Genomic DNA, 20,046 nt, shown 5'->3' on the forward strand with positions numbered 1-20,046 from the left:
CGCACATTAGCTGTAGTAATAGTTGAACTGTAGATTATGATTAAAATTTTATGTGATTATAACTAATGTAGATATTTGATGGGGTGATGGTGTGGGGGTGATAATTGGGGGGGGGTGGGTTTAGCCCGCACATATTAGATCCAGCAATGAATCTTCCTAATTTATAATTCTATTGATTTCAGTGCCCAGTCGGTATTGAGTGTATTGTTGTTTGTCTAAATCCATCAGAGGGAGAGAAGGTTCAAGGGAGAGCACACTGCTTAAAGCTGTCTAGCAGTTGTCAGTCTGGAGGTGCCACAGATGTGCCACATTGATTGAGAGGAAAGGTGCCAATTCCCCAAAGAATGACTGTGTCTATGGAATCAACTGCGAATTCTCAGCTGTTAACTTTGACAGGGCAGATCGGAGAAAGACTGATGGAATATTTGTTGCACTGGAAAGCTTGGCTCCAAGTCAAACAGCTGGAGGAGAACAGCATCGACCTTGGAGACAGATGTGGAAGCTCCATTAAGTCCGACTGAAGGCGCAGCAATCCTCCACCTTCTAATGGCCTGCTGCCTCGACATGCAAGATGCTACAGGGCAACACGAAAGTCAGCAGCCAACCACGTAAGGAAAAATTGGATATGACATACAGAATTATATAATTCAAGGTAAACTCTACAAGCTCTCAGTATTCCATTCCCTTTCAGCATTAGCAATGCAAAAGAAATCCAGAAGTAGCAGTGCAACATACAGAATGCTAGAGGAACTCAGCAAGTCAGGCAACCTCTATGGAAATGAATGAAGAGCTGATGTTTTGGGCTGAGACCCTTCTTCAGGACTGGAAAGGAAGAGGGAAGATACCAGAGTAAAAAGGTGGTGGTGGGGGGGGGGAGGAGAACAAGGATAGCTAGAAGGTAATAGGTGAAGCCAGGTGGATGGGAAAGGTCAAGGGTTGGAGAGGAAGGAATCTTACAGGAGAAGAGAGTGGACCACAGGAGAGAGGGAAGGAAGAAGGGACGGGGTGGAGGGTGTGATAGCCAAGTGAGAAGTTGTAAGAGTCCAGAGTGGGGAATAAAAGAAAAGGGGAGGGAAATTTTTTTATACTGTACTGGAAGGAGAAATCGATATTTACATCACCAGGTTGGAGACTTCCCAAATGGAATATAAGGTGTTGCTCCTGCACCCCGAGGGTGGCCGCATCATGGCACAAGAGGAGGCCATGGACTAATCTGTCAGCGGGAATGGGAACCAGAATTAAAATGTTTGGCTGCCTGGAAGCTCTGCTATTGGTGAATGGAGCAGAGGTGGTCAATGCACCCTCACACCAATTTGCATTGGGAGCACCAGACACAATAAACGAGCCTAGTAGATTCACAGGTAAAGTGTTGCCTCACCTGGAAGGACTGTTTGAGGCACTGAATGGAGGTGAGGGAGGAAGCAAACAGGCATGTGTAACACTTTGGCCACTTGCAGGGCTAAGTGCTGGGAGGGAGATTAGTCAGGAGGGACGTCTGGTCAAGGGAATCACGGAGGGAGCGATCCCTGCAGAAAGTGAGGGGTGAGGCATAAATATGGTTGATGGTAGGATCCCTTTGGAGATAGTGGAAGTTTTGGAAAAGGATATGTTGGAAACAGAGGCTCACGGAATGGTAGGTAGAGGCAAGAGGAATTCTATCCCTGACAAGAGGAACTCTGTCCCTGTTAAGGTGGCAGAAGACTGAGTGAGCGTGGATGTTCAGGGAATGAAGGAGATGCAGGTGAGGGCAGCGTCTATGGTGGGGGAAAGGGAAACTCTGTTCGTTGATGAAGGAGGACGTCTCTGATGTCCTGGAAAGGAAAGCTGCGTCCTGGGAACAGATACAGTGGAGACCAGGAAACAGAGAAAAGGGAATAACAGTTTTACAAGAGACAGGATGGGAAGAGGTGTTGGTCGACAGCTTGTCTCCAGAGACAGAGATTGACAGAGAGGAGGGAGGTGTCAGAGATGGACCAAGTGCATTTAAGGGCAGGGTAAAGTTAGAGGTAAATTTGATGAAATTGATGAGCTCAACATAGGTGCATAAAGCAGTGCCAATGCAGTTCTATGTAGTGGAGAAACAGCATTACTGGGGAAAGCTTGGAACGTGGACTAACTGAGAGGGCAGGCAGGCATACCTGGGGCCCATGCTGTTGCCCATGGCAACCCCTCAAGTTTGGAGAAAGTGGGAGGAGCTGAAGGAAAAATTGTTGAGGGTGAGGACCCGTTCTGCTCGGCAGAGCAGTGTGGTGGTGGAGGGGAACTGGTTGATTCTTTTACAGGAAAACAAGTTATATGGCTTTCTTAATGGGGGGTAGAAGTGTAAAGAAACTGGATATCCAAGGTACAAATGAGGCAGTCAGGACCAGGGAATTGAAAGTTAGTGAGGAGATCGAGAACAGGACAAGTGTCACGGATGTAGATGTGAAGGGACATGAACCACGGGGGAAAGAATGGGGTCGAGGCATGAGGAGACGAGTTAATTGGGGCAGGAGTAGGCCAAGACAAAGCGCCTACTGAACAGCCGGGTTTGTGGATATTGGATAGGAGGTAGAAGCAAGCAGTGCCAGGTAAAGGAATGCGTTTGGTGGCAGTGGATGGGAGTTCTCCAGAATTGATGAGGTCAGTGATGGTGTTTGGAGGGACTTTCTAGTGGCCAAACATTTCTGTTCTGACATATCAGTCCATGGCCTCCTCTTGTACCACTATGTGGCCACCTGCAGGGTGGAGGAGCAGCACCTTGGATTCTATTTGATAGCCTCCAACCTGATGGCCTGAATTCTGGATTAAATAAAAATCTTTCCCCCTCTCTCATCTTCTATTCCCCACTCTGGCCTCTTGCCTCTGTTCACCTGCCTATCACCTCCCCCTGGGTCCCTTCCTCCTTCCCTTTCTCCTTTGGTCCACTCACCTCTCCTATTAGATTCCTTCCTCTCCAGCTCTTTATCTTTCCAACTGACCCAGATTCACTTATCAATTTCTAACTATACTTCTTCCCGCCCCCCAACCTTTTATTCTGGCATCTTCTCCCTTCCTTTCCTGTCCTGAAGAAGGGACTTGGTCCAAAACAGTGGTCAACTGTTTATTCATTTCCATGGATGCTGCCTGACCTGCTGAGTTTCTTCAACATATTGTATGTGTTGCTTTGTATTTCCAGCATCTACAGAATTTCTCATGTTTATAGAAACACCAAATGCTAGTTCGCTTAAAGCCATACATAGTAGAAATGAGATCAATAACTAAATTGTAAGCACTTGATGACATATCTAATTGGCAGCTGAAAGCTTAAACCTCCACAAGTGTTAAAAGCAAGCTGCTAACGGCATCATGACATTCCAATTCGACAATGTTGACATTAGTGTTTCACATTGATTGATGTAATAATTGGCCTACTCTAGCAGATCATTTTTGGCAGGTTATATCATTCAGATAAACTGCCCCTTTTTTACTCATCCTACAAATAAGTAGGCAGAGACATAGAAACATAGAAAATAGGTGCAGGACTAGGCCTTTCGGACCTTCGAGTCTGCACTGCCATTCAGTACGATCATGGCTGATCATCCAACTCAGAACCCCGTACCTCCCTTCTCTCCATATCCCGTGATCCCTTTAGCCACAAGGGCCTTATCTAACTTCCTCTTAAATATAGCCAATGAATTGGCCTCAACTGTTTCCTGTGGCAGAGAATTCCACAGATTCACCACTCTCTGTGTGAAGAAGTTTTTCCTCATCTCAGTCCTAAAAGGCTTCCCCTTTATCCTCAAACTGTGACTCCTAGTTCTGGACTTCCCCAACATCAGGAACAATCTTCCTACATCTAGCCTGTCCAATCCCTTTAGAATTTTATACATTTCAATAAGATCCCCCCTCAATCTTCTAAATTCCAGAGAGTATAAGCCTAGCTGATCCAGTCTTTCATCATATGAAAGTCCTGCCATCCCAGGAATCAATCTGGTGAACCTTCTTTGTACTCCCTCTATGGCAAGAATGTCTTTCCTCAGATTAGGGGACCAAAACTGCACACAATATGCTAGGTGTAGTCTCACCAAGGCCTTGTACAACTGCAGTAGTACTTCCCTGCTCCTGTACTCGAATCCTCTTGCTATAAATGCCAGCATACCATTTGCCTTTTTCACCACCTGCTGTACCTGCATGCCCACTTTCAATGCCTGGTGTACAATGACACCCAGGTCTTGTTGCACCTCCCCTTTTCCTAATTGGCCACCATTCAGATAATAATCTGTTTTCCTGTTCTTGCCACCAAAGTGGAAAACCTCACATTTATCCACATTAAATTGCATCTGCCATGAATTTGCCCACTCACCTAACCTATCCAAGTCACCCTGCATCCTCTTAGCATCCTCCTCACAGCTAACACTGCCGCCCAACTTCGTGTCATCCGCAAACTTGGAGATGCTGCATTTAATTCCCTCATCTAAGTCATTAATATATATTGTAAATAACTGGGGTCCCAGCACTGAGCCTTGCGGTACCCCACTCGTCACTGCCTGCCATTCTGAAAAGGTCCCGTTTATTCCCACTCTTTGGTTCCTGTCTGCCAACCAATTCTCTATCCACATCAATACCATGTGCTTTAAGTTTGCACACTAATCTCCTGTGTGGGACCTTGTCAAAAGCCTTTGTATAACAATTTGAAAGCTAATCAGAATTTGGTAGTGCCTAACTGAAAGGGTCTACGCTACAGCAAAAGGCAATCCATATCAGTTGTCAGAGCCAACATGGTTCCCAGCTCTGTACTGATTTGGATTTAAGAAGCAGGAAAGAAAACGTGAGGAAGAGAGTTTAAGGATATTCCATTTATCCTATACAGTACTTGCGTAATCTGAATCCTTGAAGACCCTGGTTAATAATAAAAGAAATATAGAATACTTATCCACAGAGTCAAAGCTGGTGGGGAATGATGTAATAACTATCTAATGGATTTCCAGATTCATTGCTTAATTGGATATAAAGAGAACTCGGGAATTAAAAAGTGTCTCTGATATAAATTTCCATCCCTTAATGTTGATTATCCATGATAGCCATCCTTTGGAGATCTACACCCTCGCCTAGCTAACACAATGCAGCAGCAGCGCAGCTACAACTGAAGAGAAATGTGCTCACTCTAAACTAAAACACAGCAGAATGAAGAAAGACATCTAAGTACAAACAAATATCTTCCAAGTGCATAATGTCTGACAGACAAAATTTTAGTTAGGTCTAACTCTCAACACAACTGATTCAGAAAAAGAACACCTGAAGTTACCTTGACTGTCCAAACACCTGTCAGATACTAACAGTGTATAATATTATATATATCCTCCCAGCTAGCGACATATTTGATAACAGACCAGCTAGAATCAACATGATTCCCAACACACGTCATCAGCACTGCCACATGAAGTGTGTTGACGTGAAAAGCTGTTTTTCTTACTTGCAACCAGTTTTTACAAATGACCGACTAAAATGGCAATAGCATTTACACTTAATTCAGACAAAATTCAAGTTCATGTTAAAATTGCTGGACTTAATATTTAGTTTAGGTTAAATTAAATCACAATCAGTTTTATAGAATTCCTGATGCTCACACCAAATTGCCCTCCTTTCTCTCCCATGCTGCTCAATTAACATTGGAAAAAATCACTCCAATAAAATTGAATTCCAATGAACCAGACACATTTAATTGCCAATTGAAGGGAATTCCAACGTACCCACACCAAATCACTCTCTAATCCCACAGATCAAGATAGTGGAGAAGGTTGTGCTTCTCCACTAATAGGTTGTGCTTTGACCTTGAAAGAATATTCTGTTCCAAGACTTAGATCTCTGATGAAGCAAATAATTAGGTGAAACATTGGCTTGGTGAAAAGAAAACTGCGAGTTGCAAAGTGCTGATTTGTGGAATTCTACTTTCTCGATCCCCAACTTTTTAAGGTTTTCACTACTGACCTAGATGAAAGTATTAAAAAAGGCATTTCTAAATTTGTTGAGAACACAAAATTATGTAAGTTAGCAAAAAGTAAATCATTCCATTGATTTGGAACTGCTTTGCAGCTGGCTAATTCTTTGTGAAGTGTGTCTAATTTGAATAAGTATAAGGTAATGTTCACAGATGTAAAATGCATGAAGAAAACAACAGAACCTTAGAATGGTATATCTGGTTGTGTGTCCTTTTATCTAAGGGCTTAACTTATTGACTGAAAGTTTTTTTGCACTTTAGTAAAGTTGCAAACCTATTGCTCAGTTGGAGATGCTCTGGTGGGTCTGACCATTTCTGACCTTGCTCTCCTACTAGGGTATTAACTACCAATTGGAACATTCCCAGAGCAGCAGCTGATAAAATGCTTGGGGTTTTCCACTTGTATTTGCCTCTCAGCCATTTCTCTGGCTGAAAGCATAAGATTCTAATGGAAGGTGGTTTCTTAAGAATACCCCAACTGCCTCCAAACTGAACTGGGGATGAATAAGTTACGCAAGACCAGAATTTAACATTCTGTGGTGATATACTGTTACAAACAATCACAATTACAGTGCTGCTCATGTAAGCTTTTGGGGGGTAAAAAGAGACTCTTCACTTCCTTTCTAGTCCTCGATACAACAAGATGAATCCCATGTACTCATAACAGGAGTCAATCAGTCAACATGCCTTATTTCCCGATGAGTGACCAGTCATCCTTCTCAAACAGCAACTTCTGTCAAGGTGCTGCACTCACTGGCAACTGCCTCTGTGAGAATAGACCACCTTGCACTGACTGCAGTGCCCTCATGATTGATTGGTCTTATTTTAAAGACAATACATTACCAGCTTAAACAGCCTCTGCCAATGGAGTAAACTGATGGTTTGATATAATACGCTTTGCCAAATTCTTCTACAGTTCATGCTTGGGGGTGGGGGGTGGGGGGAGAAAAGGATCAGCCATTACTGAATGGCAGAGCAGACTCGATGGGCCAAATGGCCTAAATTCCGCTCCCATGTCTCGTGGTTTTATGCCCTCGTCAGTGCATTGAGTACAGGAGTTGGGGTGAAGTTGAAGTTATTATATGATGTTGAAGATATTGGACGGGCTGAACTTGGAGTATTGTGTGCGGTTCTGGTCAGGTCATCTACCAACAGGAAAGATGTCAGTTAGCCTGAAAGAGTACAGACAAAATTTGCAAGAACATTGCTGGGTCTTGAGGACCTGAGTTAAAGGGAAAGGCTGAGTAGATTAGAATGAAGGGTGCCTGCCTGAAACGTCAACTGTTTACTCTTTTCCAGAGTTGCTACCTGGCCTGCTGAGTTCCTCCAGCATATTGTGTGTGTGTGTGTGTTGCTTTGATTTCCAGAATCTGCAGAACTTCTCTTTTTAGGTTAGGACATTATTTCCTGAAGTGCAGGAGAATAAGGGGGGTTCTCATAAAGGTGTACACAATTACGAGAGCATAGACAGAGTGCATGCTGGCCAGCCTTTTCCCCTCAGGTTGGGTGAGACTAGAACTGGGTTTAGGTGAAAGTTGTAATATTTAAGGGGAATCTGGTGGGAAGCCTTTTCACTCAGAGGGTGCTACGAGTGTGGAACATGAAGCCAGTGGAAGTGGTAGGTGGGAGTTCATTTGTAACATTTAAGAGAAGTTTGGATTGGAAACTCAAGATTCAAGTTTAATTGTCACATGTACATCAAAGCATACAGTGAAATGTCTCTTTGGGTTAACAACCAACACCTCAGAGTGTGTTGAGGGCAGCCCATAAATATTGCCACACACTTAGCGCCAAAATAGCATGCCCACAGTTTTCGGTAGAACAACACAGATCACAGCAAACAACAATAGCACTAAACAAGCCCTGTCCCTCCCACACAGAACACACACACCCCTTTAACCCCATGACAGGCCTCAGGCTCCAGTCTCCAGCAATCATGAACTTGGACCCAAACACAATGGGCTATGACCTCCACGTGGACTCACAGAGATTCGCAGACTCAGCTCTGGCCTACAGGCATCAACCTCCAGACCTTCTCGGGCCTTGATCCTCGACATCAATCCCAGGACACACCAATCACTGGGCTTTGAAACCTGGAATCGGTGATGGTGGGGACCTGAACACCAGGCCTCAAACTCTGGTCTCACCAATTCATAAACCCAGTGAGTCATCAGAGCGCAATCCTCCTGCCTGCACAGAATTCACTCAGGAACTTGCCGACAACTCAGTGACCTAGGAGCTTCCTTCATCCACTCTCTACCTGTCTGACATCCAACATCTGATCAGACAGGTCCTACGTATGTGTTGATGATCTTTGAATGTGGGACGGAGACCTAGACTCTGACCTGACCTCTAACTCGCAAACATCCATATTCCTAAACCCTAACATGACCTCCGACACCCCTCTCTGTCCCCAAAACAAATCCCCACAAACCTAAACAACAAATAAAAAAAAAGAACTAAATCTGAGATCATGCAACAGAGATCACAGCACGCACCAGCTCGAAGGGTTACTGCATGGATGAGGGAATATGGAGTGCTTTTGTCCAGGGACTAGGCAGAAGACCAGGACAGCATAGACTAAGTGGGCTGAAGAGCCTGTAGCACTCTATGACTCTATGAAAGCCCAACTTGTGGGCAGCCTCTGTACATGAAGGAGCATTTGGAAGAACAGTGGGAAAGACAGGATGGATTTACTGGCTGCATTGGGACTGCAGGTGTCTTCACGGTGGAATAGGCCATTTCTACCTTCTGTCCCAACACCCCTTCACACGACTCCTGCACCCACCGCCCCCCCCCCCAAGCCAAAACAATCAAGAACTGGGTCAAGCCTAGCTGGGTGGTGGGCACTGAACATTGAGTCAGCAGGGCTGGCGGCTGCTCCTCTGAAAAAGTACAAAGTAAATTTATTATCAAAGTACATGTACCCTGAGATTAATGTTCTTGCAAGTCCCTGAAAGTGAGTCCATTGGTTGTGCAATCAGTTCAGTGTTGAATGAAGTTATCCACGCCGGTTCAGGAGCCTGATGTTTGAAGGGTTCAGCCTGTTCCTGAACCTGGCGGTGTGGGACTTGAGGCTCCTGGAGCTCTTTCACAATGGCAGCAGTGAGAAAAGATATGGCCTGGGTGATGGGGGCACTTGATAATGGATGCTACTTTCTTGTGGCAGCTCTCCTCGTAGATGAGCTTAATAGAGGGGAGGGATTTCTTGTGATGGAATGGGCTGTATCCACTACCTTTTTGTGGGCTTTTTCATTCATGGGCATTGGTGTTTCCATCTCAGACTGTGAAGCAACCGGTCAGTCAATGGTGTTGATGTTTCCATACCAGACTGTGACGCAACCAGTCAGTCAAGGGTGTCGGTGTTTCCATATCAGATTGTGTTGCAACCAGTCAGTCAAGATACTCTGAGCTGTGTATCTATAGAAGCATACAGCTGTGATCCTTTCCTACACACTGTTGTAGCTCACTTCTGACTTGCAGATAGTTCAGATTACAAGCAGTTCTGAGGAACAGAGCCCTGTTGAGTCCTGAGGACTGCAGGTATACCTTGCAATTAGTTGCCAGTTTGTCTTCCAGCTCATTGCTTAATGCAGTGCATCACATTGCCCAACACCTGATCTATCCAATTGAGATATCCAGAACCAAAGACACCCCTGACTAGTTTTGACTTTTTAAAAGGGGAACATTAGAATGATAGATTTTATCAAGGACCTACAAGAATATTCACATTTTCACAAAACTGCTAACAATATTTTTGTTACTTAAAGAGAAAGAAGCCTGAGATAAAAAAGAGAATTCTGAAAACACTCAGCAAGTCAGCCAAGACAGAAACAATTATTATTAAGTTGGTAACTTTTCATTATAATTCAGAAAAGTTAGATTTCAAACAAGTTTAAGTTGGAGAGAACTGAGAATGTGATGAGAACAGGGATTGCCTGTTCAAAAGGGGAGAGCAGGAGCCTCAACGACAGGTGTGGCAGTGTCAGCTGAGGCAAGAGGTGAAGGTTTGCAGAGGGTATGTGTCTGGTGGAGATACAAACAGGAGAAAAGTATTGGAAACAGAGGAAGAAGAAATGACACAGGTGAAACAACAAGATATAAACTGAAGAAGCAAACCACTGCAGATGCTGAAACTATGAAATAAAAACAAAGAATGCTAGAAATTCAGAGCATTGTATTCTGTTCTAGTTGTCAGGGAGAATACAAAGGTTTTGGGGAGTGTGGAAAACAGTTCACCAGGATTTTGCCTGGATTAAAACTATTCACCATAAAGAGAGGCTGGTAAAACTTGTATTGTTTTCTCTGGGGTATTGGAGGCTGAGAGCGATCGATAGAATATAATATTATGAGAGGCACTGATATGGTATATAGTGGAAATGTCAAATACTAGATAGGGTATATTTAAAATGAGAAAAGGAAGGCTTAAAGCTGATTAATGTATGGGGAGCTTTTGATGGATCTTTGCTTGTACTTGCTCTGGAGAATAGTGGGTGGGGCAATCTCACTGAAACCCATTGAACATTGAAACCCTAAGAAGAGCGGGTGGAGAGAGGATGTTTCCTATAGTGAGTGAGTGTAAGACTAGCGGGCACGGCCTCAAAATAGAAGACTGTCCATTTAGAACAGAGATGAGAAGGAATTTCCACAGCCACAGAGTGGTGAATCTGTGGAATCCATTGGCCCAGGCAGCTAAAGGGGCCAAGTCATTGGTTTATTTAAAGAAGAAGTTCTTGATTAGTAAGGATGTCAAAGGCTATAGGGTGAAGAAAGGATAGTGGGTTTGAGGGATAATAAATCTGCCTTGATGGAATAGCAGAGCAGATTCTGGGTAAAGGACTGTTCCAGCCTAATTGTGCTCCTATGTCTTGTAGTCTTTTGGTCTTCACTGAACCCTGAATCATCTGGATCGCAAAGATGCTCTTTATTGACTACAGCTCAGCATTCAATACTGCCATCCCCTCAAAACTAATCAATAAGCTTCAAGACCTTGGCCCCAATACCTCCTTGTGCAATTGGATCTGATTTCCTCAGTTGCAGACCCCAGTCAGGTTGGATTGGTAAAAACATCTCCTCCATGACCTCTATCAGCTCAGGTGCACTACAAGACTGTATGCTTAGCCTCTGCTCTACTCACTTTACGTTTATGACTGTGTGGCTAAGCACAACTCCAATACCATATTCAAGTTTGCTGACAACCCCACTGTTGTAGGTTGAATCAAAGACGGTGATGAATCAGCATATAGGAGGGAGATTGAAAATCTGGCTGAGTGATGCCATAACAATAACAAGATCTCTCCTTCATTCTTCTACCCTCCAGCAAGCACAGGCCCAGAGCCATCAAATGCTCCTCATATGTTAGCCCTTTTATTCCTGAAATCATTGTTGTGAACTTCCTTCTGAACCCTCTCCAATGCCAGCACATTTTTCTTAGATAAAGGGGCCAAAATTGCTCACAGTACTCCAAGTGTGGTCTGACCAATACCTTATAAATCCTCAGCATTACATTCTTGCTTTTATATTCTAATCCTCTCCTACTGAATGCTAACATTGTATTTGCCTTCCTTACTACGACCAACTCAATCTGCAAATTAACCTTTAGGGAATCCTGCGCAAGGACTCCAAAATCTATTTGCACATCATGTTTTTGAAATTTCTCCCCATTTGGAAAATTGTCTACATCTTTATTCATGCTACCAAAGTGCATGACCATAGACTTCCCTACACTGTATTCCTTCTGCCACTTCTTTGTCTATTCTCCTAATCTAAGTCCTTGTACAGACTCCTTGCTCCCTCAACACTACCTGTCCTTTCTACTACCTTTGTATTGTCTGCAAACTTGGCCTCAAAGTTAAATTCCATCATCCAAATCATTGCCATCTAATGTGAAAAGAAGCGGTCCCGACCTCAACCCCTGTAGAACAACCTGGTAGTCACTGGTAGTAAACTGGAAAAGGAAACCTTCATTCCCAGTCTTTGCTTCCTGCCAGTCAGCCAATCTTCTATCCATGCTAGTATCTCTCCTGTAATATCATGGGCTCTTATCTTGTTAAGCACTCTCATGTGCAGCAATTTGTCAAAGGCCTTTTGAAAATCCGAGTAAACAACATCCACTGACCTGCCTATTACTTTCTCAAAGAATTCTAACAGTTTTGTCAGGCAAGATTTCCCCTTGGAGATACCATGCTGACTCAGCTTATTTTATCATACCCCAAAACCTCATTCTTAATGATGGACTCCAACATCTTTCCAACGACTGAAGTCCGGCTAACTGGCCTATAATTTCCTGTCTTTTATCTCTCTCCGTTCTTAACCTCTAGACAAAGAATAATATTTTGTACTGGATTCTTGAGTACTCTGATATCCATTTCAATTCAATTAACAATGATAAGTGGGCATTTCTGAAAACAAACTTGACCAATTGCTTTTACTTTGAGGTTTGCATCTGAGCTCAGATTGTAAGCAATTTAGATTAAGATTTGAAATATTGAGTTCTTTTAGGAAAACACTTAATGGATGCTATCAGTGCCCCCTTCTAAATGTAATGGAAATGAGATTAGCACATGTAGTTTAATGCTACATATCACTCAATCTCCACCCTCACATTGAAATGAACACAAATCATGGGCAAATTTTGTCAGCTAAACCCAAGTCTAATTACACTTGTCACTGAGATGAATAAATAGGGTGATTTATTTTTCCCTACGAAGTCCTATTTACAAGCATTCATTTATAGTTCTGTTTTCAAATGTAATTATTTTGTGGTTTGTACTTGATTTACTTGTGCTTCCACTGCTAGGTTTTATGGGGAGAGTTTGTTCAGCTATAAATCTTGTCAACCAAATACTGTGCACCATTTCAGTTCATCAAGTCTGATCTGAGCAAAGTTTTTCCATGCAGATGGTCCTTATCCATCTTCCACCATACTGAATTCCCATTGAAATGAAATCCAGGAATTTGGAGTTAATCTTTATTGGTGTACTAAACAATTGGTGGCATTAATCAGATGATCCACAAAATCATGAGGTCGGTTTTTTTCCCTGATGCACATGTCTAAACTTCAACAGGATGTTTTCCTGACAGCTCACTCACCATACCTATGACTGGGAAACAGATCACCTCCTAATCTACCTTTTCCATAGGAGCAGGCAACAACAGAATAAAGGCTCCCTTGAAGATGAAGATGAATGAGGGAAAAGGAAAATGGGAGACTTAATGCTCTTTTGAACTGACCTAATTCAAATCTTGTGTTGCCAGTGTCTGCTATCCAGCAGGAGATATGGGCTCATCAAAGGGCCAGTGATATCTCAAAAGGTTCAAACATTCATTCATTATCAAAGTATACAATTCTGAAATTCTTCTTCTCCAGATAGCCAAGAAAGAAAAGAACAGCAGCACAATCATCAGCCCCTCAAATCCCTCCTCCCCACACAAAATAAAACGAAAACTGAACAGGCACATCAACACCAAATACCCTCCCCTACTCACAAAAAAAAACAAGGAAGATTGGGTGAAAAACAGAATTAGAGAAACTATAAGACTGGAAAAAAAAAGTCTATAGTCCTAGTCCATCTCCAAAAAGCAGAAAACCTGGTAATATTGTCCAGGCCTAGTGGTAGCCTCTCCCCAATGTTTCATTCTCCCTTGTCACTTTAATCGGTCAACAATGGAATTTTTAATCTGCAAAATGGAATCGAACATTAACTTGTGGCCCGTCCTGCCGCCCACTCACCACGAGGTTTGTGCACTTTGCCTTTGTCTCCCAGAATCCTGTCGGAGATTGCAGAGCACTGAGACACTCAAACGATCTCCAAACTGCAAATCACAGGCTCCAACAGTTCCAGAATCACATTCAAGATGAGAAACAAACATAAAAGACATAAAAGAAGTGAAATATATGGTTTCGTAATCTGGCCAAAAGATGTCTACCGAAGGAGCATTGTACACAGCCGCCATCTTGACCGGAAGAAAGTTAATATAGAGGTGCTATTATCAGCGTTTAGTTCGCATTCCCTTACCAATCTACTGATGGGTTTATTCCTTGTATTATTGTGGTGGAAAAACTTGCCTGACAACTAATTTCCGCTAGTTAACGTGGAAAGGCTATGTCACACCAGACGGTGCCATTGGATGCATATCCAAAGCTATGCAAAGATCTGATGCCTTGAGTTGAAACATACACAATAAGATCCTATCAATATAATTCCTTTTCCAAGAGGACCACAACCTTGCCGTGGTTTGAAGGCTTGCGTGCCTCAATGACCCAGAAAGCTATGCTGGTTGGAGTCAAGGCTTTATGCTTTGGCTCTTGGTAGGGTCTCCCATGCCAAACAGGTCAAAGGGTAGAGGCCAGACTAAGAGTGGTCTACTGGTCCTCCAGGTTCCGGGGTTCATAGCGGCAAGTAAGTAACAACTGGGTCCTATATTTGAGGGTGTCTTATTTATTATTATTATTATTATTATTATTATTATTATTATTATTATTGCTACTAAGGTTTATCCCTTGATCAATGCTAACCTAGAACCTTTCCTACTGCCTATGCTGATGATAGCTGAACTCCAGGAAGAAAGTGGGGAAAGAAATAAAGTTCATGCTTCTGAAAGTTACTTAATCCACTGGCCAAAAGTAGCTGAGGACCTTGATCACTCAAACAAAGCTGGTCTCAACGGCCTCTCAAATTAATGGGGACAGTTTGGCACAAACAGACTTGAAGATGAGTGCTGATCAATTTATACCTGTTGCTTCAACACTGCTTCAAAGTTGTAGTCTACTTCCTGCCAGAAGTGGGTGAACTCTCTGAAGCCTAGATCCCTGGGAAGTAGAGAACCACTTTAATTTGTGGTTAATAATAGCTATCAGCTAACACACCTCCCTTAGATCCCAAACACAGATCTGGGAACTTGTCAAGCAACATACATCAAAGTTGCTGGTGAACGCAGCAGGCCAAGCAGCATCTATACGAAGAGGCGCAGTCGACGTTTCAGGCCGAGACCCTTCGTCAGGACCCTTGACCCTTGTCCTGACGAAGGGTCTCGGCCTGAAACGTCGACTGCGCCTCTTCCTATAGATGCTGCTTGGCCTGCTGCGTTCACCAGCAACTTTGATGTATGTTGCTTGAATTTCCAGCATCTGCAGAATTCCTGTTGTCTGGGAACTTGTCAACCATTTTTGTACATTTTCTACATTACAAGCTAGTGTGTACAAATATCTAAACAATATTTTTGAACTATCCATGTAGATATAACTTCCTGATGGTTTATTCATGGTAAGATATTTTAAATTAATTTGAGAAAGCAACAATACTTAAAAACACAAAACTTGATTAATTAGTATAGTTTTAGGAAAGGGAAACCATGTTCAATGAATTTATTAGAACTCTTTGCAATTGGAAGGTTAGATAAAGGAGAACCAGTCGATCTGGTGCACTTAGATTTTCAAAAGGGTTTGATGGGATGCCACACAAAAGATTATTACATGCAATCAGGACTGATAGGGTTGAGGGTTATAATATTGGTATGGATTGCCATTGTTTAACAGAGAGAAACGAGTAGGAATAAACCGATCTTTTCAAGTTAGCAACTGTAACCTGTACAGAGCTTCTAGGATCAGTGTTGGATGCTCAGCAAGTTGCAATCTATATTAACGACTTGAACGACTGAATCAAGAATAATCTAATCAAGGTTTCTGGGGAAAATAGTTTCTGAAAGGGACACTGTAAAGGATATAGACAAACTAAATGGTAATATTTAAAGCGGAGGTTCATAGGTTTGTGATTAGTAAGAGCATCAAAGGTTATGGGGAGATGGCCTGGGAATGAAGTTAAGAGGGATAATAAATCAGTCAGGATGGGATGGCAGAGCAGACTCAATGGGCTGAATGGCCTAATTCTGTTCCTATGTCTTATGGAAATATAGGCAGCTGCTGTATAATAATATGATTGTGAGTTATTCACTTCCACAGAAAGAATCAGAATCAGGTTTAATATCACTGGCATATGTCATGAAATTTGGTGTTTTGTGGTAATAATCCAATGCAAAACATAATAATAAAAAACTATAAATTACAATAAGATACTGTGTGTGTAAGCGAGGAATAAAATAGTGAGTTCCATCTCCTTTTAGAAATCTGATGGCAGAGGGGAGGAAACTGTTCCTGAAATGTTGAGTTTGTGTCTATACTTTCAAGACTAGAAAAGCAAAGTATAACTTTAATTGGCATTAGATGACTAAATATTAGTATTTTCAGAAAGATTTACTGGTCCTTGTAGGGTGCTGGTACAGCAAGTTAGAAGACATCAAATTAAATCCTGTGGTAGAGGTGTAAGATCATTTTTGGGGCTCTAGTGGTTCACACCTGCAGTACAGTATACACTTTCACTCATTTCAAAAAGTGTGTTTTCTGAGATGAGAGGGAAAGATTGAACAGAATTCGTCTATAATGGATTCTGGAAGAGTGAGGAGAGGTCATTGAAACATGAGATTCTGAAGGGAATATACAGGATAAATGTTGTGAGGACTTTTTCTTCAATGGGAATTTAAAATAGGTAAAGGCAAATGAGAAGAGATTAACCAAGTAAGATGATCGTGTGAAAGTCTAGAGTTAAGATAGCTGTTGATGCTGAGCTATTAATTACATACATGGATGATATTCACCAATTTCCTCTATCAATGAGGGAATCAAGGATTATGGAAATTGAGGTGGAAATCCATGGTCTTTTTAAACAATAGAAGTGACTCAAGTTCTTTTAAGGCTTGTTCCTTTCACTTGTGCTTTTATGTTGCTGTCACCAATTAAACTGTGCCAATGTAGGGCATCCTATAGAAAAGGCACGTACAACCTTTGAATTGTTGGAATGATTATAAAATGTTAAGGAATTAGAGATGCCAGCTAGGTTTAGTACCTGAGTTCAATGTCATTTTTCACAGGAAAGAAATCAAATAGAACCAACAGTTATCTAGATAATCACTGCCCATTCCGTACAGTCATGGCACTGTGGTGAGAAAGAGCATGAATTCAAAAGAAAATTAATTTTGTGAATATCTTTATTTATTCATTAGCTTGCATCACACATGCGAATAAACCACTGATGCTAAAGCAGATGATCATGCAACACTCTTGTGTTCATTATCTCTTAATCAGTGCATAAAAGTGCTGTTATTACTCCAGGATTTAATGGTAATGTATAGTATTGAGCCCTGCAGCTGAAAGCACTTTATCACTGATAGATGGGGTTGTGTTTGTATCATTAATTCATTTTATAAATAGCTACTGAATCATTTGAGTTCTCGCCTTTATGTAACAACAGCTGTTGTTGAATATATCCACTTTGTCAGAGGTTTTCAAGTCTGTGTAAACATAATTTTTACTTTCCATTACACTCTTTATGCGATGCTTCTTGTGTTTTTTTTAATGGCAATGTTTTCCATTCTGGGAAGTACTGAGTTTTGCGTTGGCTGCCTCTGATAATTCACATTGGTGGCCAGTTTTGGGATATTGCATAATGTCCATACCATGCATCACAGTCAAACCAATGACTCCCTAATGGAAGATCACCACTCTGCTGCAATGAGCAAGGATAGATCTTAGGATGTTCTCATTAGTAGGAGTGTTTTGAGTTAGGGGGACATAGTCAGATATGGAGTCAACTTCTTGTGTTTAAGATAAAGGGGAATTTCTTCTCTGAGTGTTGTGAAGCTTGCTGCGTATATGATGTTATATACCCCTGAAACTGCTGTAAGTTTTTCATTATAACTACATACATGAACTTAGCATCTGACAATAAATGTGACATTTCACTTTGATACTCTGTCTGTGTGAACTTACCTCGTTCTCTATGACTCTATGGCTTTCTCCTATTGCTCCTTCCCAATTCCCAAGATGGTCTAATTGAGAGGTTAATTAGCTCATTGTAAAATGCCCTACTGTAAGTGGATAGCAGGAGGATCACTGGTGAGGATAAATAGTAAAGAGAGAAATGGTAGTATCGAAATTAATAGCATACACGCAATGGGCCGTATGGCTGCTTTCAATATGATAATAGGAGGTTAGCTGATCTCAAATGTTATTTCCAAAACCTAATACAAAACAAACCTTGATGCTGGCAATGTCAAATTTTCATCTATTGGCAAGTTTCTAAAACAACTTGAACCTCGTTATTAGTCTGCTTGATATTGGCTGGAATTGTAGACTCCATTTTGTTCTATGTTTTTAGTCTGTTGGGAATTACGTTGGCTGTATGATGACCTGTCTTTGTCCATGGAAAGGTCCCTTGCCGTCAGTGAAACTCTCATTGTTGGGCTTTTCATTCACATAATAAATAATTGCAGAATCCTGCAGCCATAGCCCAATGTAGTAACCTTTTCTGAGTTAAATAATTGTGACAACAAACCAAATTATTAGAAGATTGATGCTAATGTGAAAGAGATAAGGGAGACAATGGAGGAACGTTCAAAATGTTAATGGGAGAGAAGAGAGAGATAACGGAAAAGAAACACAGTTCAGAATATTGACAGACTGGTTGCTTTGAACCTGAACTGTTTGAAGTTTGATGGACAGGCGATACCCCAGCAGGGGGATAAAAAGAACAGGTTTGCTAAGGCACGACACACCACAAGATCACGAGATAACGAGATCCTGGAAGAGCGGTGTGCCCCCACAAGTTGGTGAAAGTTTGGAGGTCTGATTCGAGGGAACCAACCATAGACTCACAGGGTGAAAAGGTACGATCAGCGGGAACCTGGTGTGTGTGTCCATCCTTGCCTGGGTGCCGGGTTCACCGTGGAAGAACGGTCGTATCCGGAACGTAGGGGTCACAGTCGGTGACCACAGCGGGATAGAAGACATAAAAGGGTCTGCCCGAAAGCCAACTGCGAAGAACATCAAAGGTCTGCTTGAATCAAAATTTGCATATCTCTCTCTCTCCAACTGCACAACAGTGATTACTGCGAACTGTGCTAAGCTGAACTGAACTCTACGTCACTTGAGACTGACCATTTTACCCCTAGACTGCGATAGAGCTTGGTTGATTTCTATTACCCTAGTCCTGTGTATGTGTGTGTTTTATCATTGCTAACCTGTTGCATTTATATCCTTACGATTAGAGTACTGTGTTACTTATTTCTTTAATAAAACTTTATTAGCTTCCAGTAATCCAGACTCCAACTAGTGGTCCATTTCTGCTGGTTTGGCAACCCAGTTACAGGGTATGTAACACAATTTAGTGGTTCAACTCCCTCTTGAACGAATTGACCCCAAATCCAGATCGACTCTCCCAGTACAATACTGAGGGACGGCTACAATTTTGTAAAATATATCCTTCACAAAGATCAGGAGGACCATGAATGACAGTCTTTTCAGTAATAAATTGGAAAATGTTATGATATGAGAATGTAAGAAGTAGAAGCAGGAGTAGGCCATTGTTCTCATGCCTGCTCCACCTTCCAATAAGGTCATGCTTCTGCCCGTTTCCTGCAATAATTCTTAATTCCCATAACCATTGAACATTGATGAAGCAATCTGAGCCAAAGGTTTGAATGCTGTATTGGAGAAATAGGCGTGAGCAGCATCACCATTTATTTGTAACGCAGCTGCTGACTGTGGACAATGTCACCATGAGGTAATATGTAAGTGGTAACGAGAAGAGGTTGGTCATCTGTATATGATATGGCAATGCTGGGGACTAGAAACCATCACTGGGGATAATCCAACTACAAAGACACCAGATAAATCAAACAAGGCTTGTCTCATTGTTCAATCCACTGCTGAAAGTATTGTCAAATACTTAGAATTAGGCACAAAGTTGCAGAAAGTGAGGGAAGGAAATGGGAGAAACCTTTAGTAAAGGAATAACTAAACCTTGTAGTGACTGATGACTATACATAAAAACTCTTGGTAAAAATGTAAAGATTTCAAAGTGGCTTGCAGTTTCATAAGCTTTATACTTTATTGTCACCAAACAATTGATACTAGAACGTACAATCATCACAGCGATATTTGATTCTGCGCTTCCCGCTCCCTGAATTACAAATATTAAATATTAATAATAGTAAAAATTAGTAAATATTAAAAATTTAAATTATAGATCATA

At 41.9% G+C, this 20,046-nt stretch overlaps 1 protein-coding gene across 2 annotated transcripts in view; it reads left to right on the forward strand.

Moving 5' to 3' along the window:
* LOC134355557 (alpha-1,3-mannosyl-glycoprotein 4-beta-N-acetylglucosaminyltransferase C-like) overlaps positions 1-20,046 on the forward strand; it is a 144,980-nt gene that overhangs the window by 11,816 nt on the left and 113,118 nt on the right. Inside the window, exon 1 of one of the 2 annotated variants that reach the window (XM_063065591.1) lies at positions 414-652. The exons of the other annotated variant lie outside the window; for it this stretch is intronic. The gene's annotated coding sequence lies outside the window, so the exon portion shown is untranslated. Of the gene's footprint in view, positions 1-413; positions 653-20,046 lie in introns of those variants that run through there. 2 annotated transcript variants of the gene reach the window in all.

The sequence above is a fragment of the Mobula hypostoma genome, chromosome 13 (genome assembly GCF_963921235.1).
Source record: "Mobula hypostoma chromosome 13, sMobHyp1.1, whole genome shotgun sequence".
NCBI classification, from domain to species: Eukaryota; Metazoa; Chordata; class Chondrichthyes; order Myliobatiformes; family Myliobatidae; genus Mobula; species Mobula hypostoma.